Source organism: Neodiprion fabricii, chromosome 5 (assembly GCF_021155785.1).
Source record: "Neodiprion fabricii isolate iyNeoFabr1 chromosome 5, iyNeoFabr1.1, whole genome shotgun sequence".
Classification (NCBI taxonomy): domain Eukaryota; kingdom Metazoa; phylum Arthropoda; class Insecta; order Hymenoptera; family Diprionidae; genus Neodiprion; species Neodiprion fabricii.
In genome coordinates this window covers 29,713,190-29,725,683 of record NC_060243.1, presented here as the reverse complement: position 1 = coordinate 29,725,683, position 12,494 = coordinate 29,713,190, and the positions used below count along the sequence as shown (strand labels likewise).

Below are 12,494 nucleotides of genomic sequence, written 5' to 3'. Positions count from 1 at the left end.
ATAATTCGGCCCTTCAATTTTAACCGTTTTTATACGTACATCCAACCCGCTTTGTTCTCCACCTCGATTAACTTACGTGCGTGTTAATTCTCTTTCATCCATACGCCTGTTATTTCGATACTGGGTCACACATGTCTCAACATTGTGCCCGCACATGCTTTTCACACGTTTAAAAACGGGAAATATTGTAACATCCGTATATATACGAGTATATACAGCATACACTTGTTGCGCACGAATCGTGCATCAAAAAAAAAAAAAATAAGATAAACAAAAAAAAAAAACATGTAGACTTTTACTGGAAGTACCGATAAACCTGACCACCGAACGAATTTGAAAGAACGACTTTAAACATCGAGACATGATGGTGAAGAAAAATTGACAAAATTAATGAAAAAAAATTTATCCAGAGGATTCTGACGCACTTCTTTGTTTATTTCTATTCGCACACTTCAAGGCTTTAATTTTTTTTCCTTCTTTTTTTTTGTTTTTTTCTTCACTTTTTGCGATTGGGCTAAAAAGGTGAAAAATGACGGTAAAATTTATCAGGTCTGTTCGCGTGCATACATTAAGTAAGGATAATAGATGCACAGGAGAAACTCTTTAATTTTATCATTACATACGAAGTTCGAAACGCGACGCGTGTAACTTAAATCTGCAAAACCGTGACGCGAATCTGCAATTCCGTAATTCGATCAAACAACGACGTGTTTAAACGCGTTAATGTAACGGTTTCGTACCGCGTTACTCGTCGCATAGACAAACAATATCTAAAATTGTATTGAAAAACATAAGGTGAGTAAACGTTGAGACGCGATACGTCGCGTTGTCGAAATGTGATTCAGAGAGAAGGCGCGATATCAAGGCCAAGATAAATCAAGGCTAGAGCAGATAATAATTTCACCGCTGTGTGTAAAAACGATCATTAACGCTCGCGCGTGTCTTTCGTTGTTTGTGTGTCGAACGATTAGAGATCGCAGAAACGTTACAGCGTCAAAAATAACAAACCGAAAAGTATAGTCGCAAGGAGACGACTTTCGTTTTAAAAAAATTTTAATGCCACGTATACACGTGCAGTACGTGATATGCTACTCCTCGAAAAGTCGAAAAACAAAATGGGGAAATGGGGAAGTGGGGAGAAAAAAATTCATTCAACATGGTTTTTTCTCTTCCTGTTCTTTTTTCTTTTTTCTTTTTCTAACCCAATTACTGAGCACGCAATTCCTAACGTACGTTAAAATTTTTAACGCGCGCGCCGCGATCCGAGAGCAACTGTTTGCCAGGGTGACCAACTGTCTCTAACCTAAAAAATTTCTACGGTTGTGAATTGAGCACAACGAACGTTCCAATCACCAAACCTTTTCTAGTATTGTTTATACCTTAGCTCGTCTTATTCGAATATAGACGGATTAATTTCTGTGAATTGTGAATTGAGGAAAACTGTAAAAATAATTTTTAGGTTACGTGCATCGCGGCGAAATGTCGTCTGAATTCACAACGGTTGGCAGCCCTGGCAAACAGTTGCTCTCGGATTGTAGCGCATGCGCATTATGTACAATACACCGATGATTTTTGTCGTAGTAAATGTGTGGCGAAAATTTTACAGCGAATATTTTCCTTCGGCAGACGGAATGGAAATGCAATTCACGATACGAAATCGAAGTTTTCACGGGTCGAAATTCTGGACAACTAAGAATTGCTCGGCGAAAAAAAATGTCGAAGAATTACAGGAGATCCGGTAACCTACGTAAAGTAAAAATAAGTAACAAACGATCGGTTCTAATACCGGAGATTTGAAAGCACCTATTGTGGGCAAACTGTACGATGATAATTGCATTGAACAGAGATTCGATCCGCTTTGTACCGGAGGATTTCAAGGTTCTAATGCTCTCCAAGTCCCGGAAATCGATATTACATACTGTTTGAATCAGGTTGGCTGACCTGCCTCCCGGTTACCGCGCACTTAGCCAATGCAACATGGAAGCCGTTTCTAGGGTGAATTTCCAATGCAACCAATTGTGAGAAAAAAAAACTCTTTCGTGGTTCAACGTCGCCTGAGTATCGAAAATTGATCGAAATCAAATCCGCTGAACTGTCTGACCGATTAGATCGCGTCGACGGAAATTCCAGCGTGTGTTGCGACTTTGAAAGAATAAACGAATGAATGGATGGATTTAGGAATCGGCCGGACTTCGTTTGAATTAAAAGTTAGATAAAATAGAAAAAAAAAACGTTTAAAAAATCTTCAACGAGGTTACCGTCACCGTTACCAACAAACACGAATGAATCAACATTCCTATGCAATGTAACAGAAACGTGACTGATCAAATTCGAACAACATAAGATGAGATATCAACGACTTGGGAAAAGGTTTTGTCATTATAATGCTCAAAGCGAACAAGCTCTGGTATTTTTGACCGTTTCTTGGATCATTTCGCTGGCTGACCGGATCTCTACAAATTGTCTGAAAAATATTGAAGAAATCTGAAATTACGGCACAATTATAAGTACTGTAACGTCCTGATGCGATCATTGACGAACATCTTTTGCACCGTAATTACGCAAAGCTATTTTCATTCCATCCACATACAACTATTGGCTAGTTTTTAAAAATTTTCAAACCATTTGTTGAGATCTATACGGCAAATGGAATAAACCCGAATACATTGGAATCGGATTAAAACACCAGGATCTAATCACTTCAAAAGTTTTAATTACAAAACCTTTTCTAAAAGTGTTTATACCTTAGATTAATCTAATATACTCAGATTTACTTCTATCGCACAGTAAGAATATCGATTCATTAACGTTCACCGTCATTGAGGCAAATAACTACATTACCGTACAATTTTTAAACAATGTCCTCGCTACTTCCAACTTCAGATTCAGACTCTAGGGCTCATTCATCCACAAGCAGATAATGTAGACAGTCTTTACCGACCGAGTGAATTATCACTTATTTCGACTATTACCTGCGCTTACGCATCACTGATGCAAAAAAAGTTACATACAGCGTTATTCCACATGCAACACCGAACAGGAACATCCAAATTTGTTTTTTACTTCATGGGAGAATAACGCGAGGAAATTTATACCTGCGATAAGTGATAATGAACTACAGGAATACATTTCCTTAAGACAAATCTTTTTTCAGATATTCGCATTAGGCATTGTATGTATTAGAACGGCGCTATCGTTAGCTTTTTTGCATCAGTGATGCGTAAGCGAAGGTGGTAGTCAAAATAAGTGATACTTGACTCGATCGGTAAAGATGGATCACAGCATCGTCTTAAAGATGTACAGGCGTGTTAGAGCTATCAAAATTATAAAAAATTTTCCTCACACTTTTATTTTAAACACCAGTGTAAAATCTCGAACCGACTGCGTCTAAACCATACCAAAGTTATTCTACTTTCATTCTGTAATTTTACATTAATCCTTACGGTAAAACTGTCAGGCTCAATGTAAAATCACAAAAAAAAGAAAAGTAAAGTAACACGGGACGTGATTCAGAGAATCGCTCTCAAATGTTACACAGGTGTGTGAAATCGAAGTGAGACGAAAAATTTGTGTAATTTTCACGAACCTATCACGATTTCCTTCACTTAAATGTCTGCGGCAAATCTCGATAATACACAGCTGTGAATAAATGATTTCCGCATGATAAAAATAACCGATTTCCCTATACGAGTATGCAAAGGTAATTCCCTAGTGAGTTTTAGCGGTAATTCCATGACGGCGTAACCTTACTGACAATGAGAATCAATTTCCACGGATGACCATTGCCGCGATTGGCAATCATCCTTGCGGCATAATGATTGGGTCATAAACGAGAGTGAAGTGCATCCATTTCATTGGTGAAAATCGTGATATTCAGAGGCACGGAAGTGAAGTCTGTCGATGTAAAAGGTATGATATCGTATAAAATTCAGGGACAACTTTGTAATAGGTGCTATACTAATAGAGAAGAGCCATAAGCCAAACCCCCCCCACCCTTCCATCCTAGTTTGTCTTATCAATCACCGAGACAATTGACGTTGTTACGACACACCGCGCGCGTTTTTACTACACGAGATACCGAGGCATTAAACGGCGCCGATTCATCAAGAACTTTGTGACGTGTTATAATACTTTGAAAGTTGTTTTACTTTCGTTTATACGGGGAGAATCTCTACGAGGACAAACTTGGTTAGGATGCGTTTTCTTCTTATTCTTCTTCTCCTCCCTCACTTTCATCCTCTACTTTTACGTTCATATCCTCCACTCCCGTCTCTCAGACATCGGGTTATTATACCAATGACGCTGCATGATTCCCCGGAAATTAAATTGTGAAAAATATATCATTATTGCCTCCTCGGCAAACAGTGTGGTTACAGACATAATCGCGCACCTTGTCTAGCAAAAGTGTGCATCGTTGTTTCTGGGAAGTCTGTTGGCTCAACTGGTAAAATCGCGTCTGTATATATACGTATAGCATAAATGTGCGGTACGGGAGAAGTGGGAGGAAGAAAAAAAAAAAAGAAAAAAAAAAAAACCAACAACAGGTAACGAAGAATGGAATTGAGATGAATGACATTGAAGAAACTCACCTTGCAACGCCGAGCGATAATATTGAAGACCGGCATTTCTGCTATCCTCTGCCCTATAAAACTTCCAGGACGAGGATAAACACCGAGAATTTATGACGAATCACGAAAACCCATTCCACGATATAATAGCACGTTACGTTAAACTTCACGTGTTGCTCTTACGCTCATGTCTAGAGCGAACGATAATGTCGTTCCTTGTTTTCACCAAGTACCAGGTTGGCAAGACTGATGGAAAAACAAAAGCTTGAACCCAACCAACAGCCGAAATCACACACACTTTTTATTCGTTTAAATAAATTCCGTCCAAGTATCGCGGGCTCTTACTTTTTAGCTTCAACTATTTTGTCCTCTCTACTCGCACAATGCACGCAAACACAGCTCACCCGTCATATTTTCTTATTGGTAATACCGAGCGGCGCGCTGTTATTCCTTGCATCATGTCATCGCGGCTGAACAACTCTCATCGTTGATTCGAGTCGTGTTCTGCTGTGCGTTAAAAATCGTGAAAACACAATTAGGTGAGATTTTCTTCTTTCCACCAACCAGTCGGACGATTCAACAGCGTATAAACGGAAATATCAAATATCCGACGCTTCGATTTCGCATACAAAGTTTCCTTTTATGTTATCGTTTTCTCAGCACGTTGCTAAAGTAGTAGAAAGTAGTTTTTAAACGGTTCAAATATCGTTCGATAAACGTGGCGCGGAACAATCGTTGAAATGTTTCATCACGATTAATTGACGAGGAGGAAAAACGACAGACGGTAAAAACAATGACGAACGACGATGACTGGTAATTTTTAAATGACGCAACACGTGCTACCAAACTTTTCCGATAAAAACACTTCCTGGTTACGTATTAACCACACATGTACTTGTATCCTCACAAAACCGGATATTCCACGAACATGAAACAATCCGAGGCAAACTTTCTCGTTATCACTTTATGTCAACTTCTGAGTCTCCAAATCGAGAACCCCGAATTATCGGAGGTTCGACCGACTATCGAAACAGTTTTAGTTCGGTTTAAGAATCACCAAGATAAGGAAAGCAAGCAAACAAAAAGGACAAAAAAAAAAAAAACTGGTAAAAACCAATAAAGGGTACTGTGAATCTTATTATTTTCAAAATCAAACATACACACTTCACCGTCGATGCTGATTCGATGAAACAAAAACTTACGTTCCACAAGAAAAAAAATAAATAATCAAATTGTCTCTTGTCACGACGAAGTAACAACAAAAACAACAACAACAACAACAACAACAACAAGGTTCACAGCTAAGATCAAACTATTCACGAGTCACTTGAAACAAACGAAAACCGACGGATACTTCGCGCCAGCGGCAGCGACGGCGGCGGGAATTTGAGTTTGAAAACGAGGAATAACGGGGGGCGTAACTCCACGGGCGTCGAGTTGCGGTGGTGGTTGTGCGCACAGAGGCTGGGGATAGAGTTAGACGGAGACACGGTGGGACGGGGATAGAGATAAGGATAGAGAAGAGAGTCCAGTGAAAAACCGCGATCTGCAGGCGAGCTACCGAGGCAAACGGTGCTAGTCGCATGCTCGTACTATCTAGCATCGGCGACAACGTTGACTCCCGTCACGCCGGGGACTCAAGGTTTGAAGAGAGCAGGATGAGGAGGGGGAAGGCCTCTTACATAACGCACCGGCCACCCCCACACACTTCGAAAGACTCGAAACTACGTGTAGAAGCCTACGTATAATATCTACTTCCATGCAACACACTTTGCTGCTGCATAGTCAGAGTTTAACAATTGCTTGTTACGCTCCCAACTATACGTCGCTGGATACGAGAGTATAACCTATCATTTCCTCTCACTCTCACTTCGCTCTATCTTACTCTCTTCGTTGTTGTTGTTTTTGTTGTTGTTATACGTTATATACATGCATATATCCACGGGATTCCATCAAGTGTAATTATTATACCTATATGAGCTTACGATTAGTCTGGCATGATTTTTTTGTTTGTTGTTTGAAACTTGTAATCGCTCAACGCCCGTTGATAGGCAACCAAAAATACGTCTCTAGTACACATAGCAATACACAAAATGTAGTCTTTGCTGCCTATTCTTTGGGCGTTGAGCAGCTAGTTTCACAGAAAATTTTCAGTACACAGCATCGTATCATACATATATATATATATATATATATATATGTATATATATACAATATACGTATATACATCCGTTAAGTTTAATGGAAATAACTTATTCATCATCCTATGGGTTAATCCTTCAGTTCTTGCTGGAACCCCCCTCCCCCTTCCTAATGATTTGCCTGGTATTGGGTAAAAAAAAAATTTAGTACAGATAAAAAAAAAGTAATAAATAAACAGGTATTTCTCATCGTTGATGAAAAAAAAAAAAAAAAAATTGCCATAAGATTTATGTGTATGTATTAGACTGCCTCAAAAATGATGGAATTTTTTTTTTTTTTCTTTGCGTGTTTATATATTATATTGTATTTTATTCCCGAGTATTCAGTCAAATATTCTTTCACCGCGCAATTGTATAAATTACTGTTTATACAGTTTGTACAGTTCATTAATAATTCAATAATAACCTTGTTATAAAAATCTAGTTGCGGTGTAAAAATTCTCGACTATCAGTTAGGGATGAAATATATTTGATATTTCGAGACATATTTTTTTCTCCTTCACAATTATAGGAATTTTTGATTTATATCCGACTCGATTTATTGTCCTTCTATACTACGCTTCACTGCTTATATTTCTATACACATACATGCCTTCTGAATAAAGTTGAAAAAAGAAAAGCTTGAAAAAAGCCATCTCACTTTTATTCACGATGCGATTTTTGATACGCGAGTATCTTTGCAATTTTTCATTTGAATGAAACGAAAATGAAAAAATAGAAAAAAAAAAAAACATCCAAACATACATAGAAACATTGTCTTTTGTTGATTATATACTATTCACGCTATACTTTCTATACTCTGGACAATTCGTAAGCGAGACACGGTCAATGATATAATTTACAACCGTTCAATAAAAATACTTTCGCAAATTATAATAGCGATAATATCATGGCGAAACGAATTTAATTGAAGTAAGAGAGAGTAAGAAAGAAAAAAAAACCCAAAGGATCGAAAAAAATGTTTCTAATATCCGACGACATTATACGATGGACGCAATTAAAGGTCTTAATATACATGTAAAAAATGTAATATTTATTTTAAAAAAAAAATAATAATAATAATAGATGTACGGTATAAAATAAGGCAATAAATCCCGAGTTTATGAAAGCATCGAAACACTGATAAAACAATTTATTTTACGTATCAAAGACGCGTTAATCTCCCGCTGTACTAAATCAGATTGATGTATGACGATTGTACATAATATACGTTACATATACAAACATACGTACATAATGTCATATTGTATACAATGAAACACGCAGATTACGCTGTACCACATTGTACATATATGTACGTATGGTGCGTATGTAAAAACTCTAGCGAACGCTCTCCAGACGCTTATATATACAGCGACCCACAATCAACCACGACGTCACGTTTGTCGAATGACTTGAGCCGTTGCCAATTCGGTGACAATGAAAATTTCTCTAATTAACATCGGTGATGTGTGAAAAATAAAAAGAGAAATTATATCATTATTAAAGATGTACGCGGTTCGTGCGTGGCCCGAAACAAATTATTATTATTAATATTATTATTGTTATTATTGTTGTCACTATAGTTTTGACCGCGATATTGATTATTCATTATTAGACTTTACGGAACGCTAGTTTGCATTGCAAACCTTTAAAATCCACACTTCGTCGTGCGCCGTACGACGAATAAATTATATCGCCCACGTTGTAATAAAATTACAAATCAATTTTTGTAACTCGTACTACGCAAGAGTATGCCTGTATAAAAATTGTCAACGAACGATGAAGTAATTTCATTTCCCGGAAAAAAAAAAATTAAAATATCGCCGGTTATGTTACAATTTTCATATTTGAGAGGTTAGAAACTCATATTTGAGAGGTTAAGTCGACAAATTAGCGAATAAGACTGTCGGTTCAAGCGACCGTTAGAAAACGTCCCAAAAATCGAACGGTGATTTGTTCGGTTTTCGAATCGTTCGAATTTCAAATCCGTAAATCGATATTCTATATTCCATGTCTGTGCAGCGGGACGATTTGGAAACATTTTTTTTAGAGACACAGATTCAATATTACTGGAGAAAATGAAAGATGTTTGCCGTACTTTTTGCAGCAAAGATGTAGAATTCCGTCTTTTTTTTTTTTTTTTTCTCACGAGTAAATTGAAAAAGTTTAAACTATACGAAGTGATTGAGAAGAACAGACCCGCATCTTTTAAATAAGGGGGGGGAGGGGAGGAGGAGGAAGTCTAACGACTCAGCGGGTCAATATATAGATGCGGGGAATACCCGGTTATTCAATTCTGGTCTGATATTCCTGGACGTCGAGGACCAAGAGGACGTCGTCATAGTCGTGACGATTTATTGAAGAGAGGAAAAAAATGTATTTCCTAGCACAATAATAACATAATAATAACAATAAACGTAGGTAAAGAATTTCTGACGAAGAGAATTTTATAATAAATTCTTCAAATCACATTACCAACAATATTCCTGTAGTAGCAATCTATAAAACGAGTCGACCTTCACGTTCAAGCTATTAAACGACGAAATCTAATAATTGGCCATAAATACCTGCGAGGTAGATAAATTTAAGGTTATAGTATGAGATAAATAACAAAATCCCGTTGTAAATGTTCCATTCTGAAAAGAGTGGCGTGAAGTTTTCGATTGAAATATTACGCGCTGGATTCCCCGCATATATATTATACCTACAGGTACATATACCTATAATTCCACGTGATGGTTGAATGATATAATACGCTTCACTTTCCTCCTTGCCCTCGTTGTATTAAATTAACAAATTTAGTCTACGGTTTATAATTCTCACAGGCTAATTTTTAATCATTCGAACGTTGTTCAATTCAAACGATAACGGCTTACGATTATTTTCATGTGAATTTAAACGATATATATATCACGATTAAAGTGCATGACGAAAAACTCAATCCTAATATTTTACAAAATTTTTCGACCCAGCGTATCCGAAGTATGATTTGAAAGCTCTAAACAAAAACCCTCGATATGAAAAGTTTCAAAAACATTGAGAAAAATCGTATGAAATATAACAAAATTTTTTGACACCTACTGGAAGATGGAGATTTCATAACTTGAAAAGACATTGACGTAGAATCTTGATCGAGATTTCATGGAATGCCCCATACATATAAAAGCTGCAGAGATTGGAAGGGGGCTGAAGTGGATCGAGACGACTCACGTAAGTCATGAAGAAGAAGAAGAAGAAGAAGAAGAAAAAGTAGAAGACGTATAAGAACACGAATAAGAAGAACGACGTAACGAGCTACAATAAACTAATTGACTCCCAATTCCGACTAGGCATAAAACGAGCCTCGGTCCTGGCCTAACTACCGGCTCAGGATCCTCCCGTTACAAGATGATCATTAGGGTCGTGTGAAAGGTTCAAAAGTTTATTACAACCCGTGCCGGTCTCGCTGCCGTGGCGATAAACACATCCGTGTGCAGCTGCATCACGCACTGTTCAATTAACGTAACGCGCTAATCGTGCAATCCTCCTCCACTCGCTGATTAACGTTATACAAGTACGATCAAACGTTTCCATTAAACCGAAGGGCATTTAAAACTCTTTTTCGGCATTTCCCGATCACGCGACCTAACCTAACCTTCGTGAAAAAGAAAAAATTAACAAAACCGCACCTAAAGAAGCCGAAATACAGTGCACGGTACGAGCGAATGAAATACATGTAGTTGTACTTCGTGTAATAGAAGCAACACGGTTAACTTTGATTCTAAGATGTGTGAATTAAGCAATTGTGTCGCAATGACGATTTTTCCATATTTAGAAGCATAAATGGCAAAATTTGAGCGAATAATGGTCCGAATGAGTTGAAATTTGGATGTAACATTTATCTTCACAAGATGTAAGTGCACGCGAAAGCTGGTTTAAATATCTCGATAGGTAAAAAAGTTTCGAATTTGAATGCGCGTTGAGGTGAGGACAGGGATTACGTCGTCGATACTCGGCAAGTTTTTTGACTATTCTGACATGACCTAACCCTAACGAGGGTGTTTGGTTAGTCGGCAAGATAAATCAAGCCGAATACTCGAAACTCTGAGCATTTAGTGGTAAGAGGAGTTTCTTGTAGCCAGACGATCTATCTGCAGAAACAGAGAGAGAGAGAGAGCAGCGCCCGCTACCAGTGTGTGTGTGTGTGTGTGTACAGAGCTTGATGTAACTGCGAACTTCGAGTAGGTACAGATTGGCCCGTTGCTTGCATACCCTTATGCCTACATACTACTCGAGACTCGAGCATGGTTTATTTAGATATCAAATCGCCGAGCTTATACCATTCGATAAACATCTAAAACATCCAGTAAATACGCATCGACATATATGAGGTGTACGTGAACGTTGTGTGCAGAGGATACAATATCTCGATGTTGTTACAGTCATGATATATCGATGAATGGATTTTTGACCCGCGTGGCGTAGATATTCTTTATCTAAAATTTACTCTCTGTTTATGAGACTCTCCAAGTTTGGGAACATTGATGATTAAAATCGAACGAGGAATTTCCTGACATGAAATCTAACAGGAAAAAGTATCGTATCGTCGTTAAATGCATTCGTTCGTTTTATGACCATAATCATCGTCGACTTTCAATTATCAATTACCGAAAATTATACGAAACTGCTGATTAATGCCTGACGTATACGATACGCCCCCTGGTCTCATTTCGCGTTCAACAGCCGAGAATGGAAACCGGTGTTTCGCTATACCGTCTCAATTATCGAAGGTGCTGAACGGTTATTGGCTCAATATTAATATCGACAGTTAACATGTGTGCACAAGGGTGCGATTTTACCGCAAATATATCTCACTCCGAAAATACATGATACGCTCCGTTGGATGATTATTAACAATATTGGTCAAGGATTTGAGAGCGACCCCAATTACGTCGTTTCGTTTTATGAACATTCATTCGCGAAACGGCAACAAAAAAAAAAAAAAAAAAAGAAAAGAAAAAGGAACACTAATTGTACTTCAACCTAATTATAATTTTTCCACTACCTCGTGGATTCTAATTTTACGTTAATGCGGAGAGTTAATTAGTGTATTATAACAAGTTTGAAATCGACATCGAAGAAAATTGCTCTGCATGACTGTTCAAACCTTCACGGACACGCGAATCGTGGCTACACGATCATCATTGCCATCATCATCATCATTGTGTGTTTGACTTGAATTTCTGTCCACGCGTCAAGTGGCGACGAATTTTCGTTACACTATTTACCAAAAATTAACAACTATCGGTATGAGAAGAGTTTCACATACATTTGTACATACATGTATATACATATACATATATATATATCTGTTTGAGAATGTAATTAGAATTTCCTCTTCACCCAAGGAATGATTAACGTCTCGTTGTTAAAAAAGATCTCGTTTCGGTAACGCTTCTTTCTTGTACGTGCATATATATATATATATATATATACACATGCGTGCGTGCGTGTGTGTAATTTCGTGTTCCTCATCTAAAGAGCTTCGTGTACCGTACAAGAAATACGTGTGTGTCCGAAGACGAATCAGGTTGCCTGGAAACCGTACCAATTCTCACGTATTCTATACACACGTCGTAACCCGGGCGTCGAAGGCCGTCGTCGTGACATACCTATAATATATATATATTTTTTCAATTTATTTCCTTCGTCCATTTTGTTCCTGCTGCGGCTACGTTTTTCGGTTGTAATTTCACAATTGTCA

General features: G+C 37.8%; 1 protein-coding gene across 6 annotated transcripts in view; it reads right to left on the bottom strand.

Annotated features, from left to right (window-relative positions):
* The window catches only part of LOC124182392 (microphthalmia-associated transcription factor), a 59,904-nt gene that overhangs the window by 19,567 nt on the left and 27,843 nt on the right, over positions 1–12,494 (bottom strand). The gene's annotated exons all lie outside the window — the stretch shown is intronic.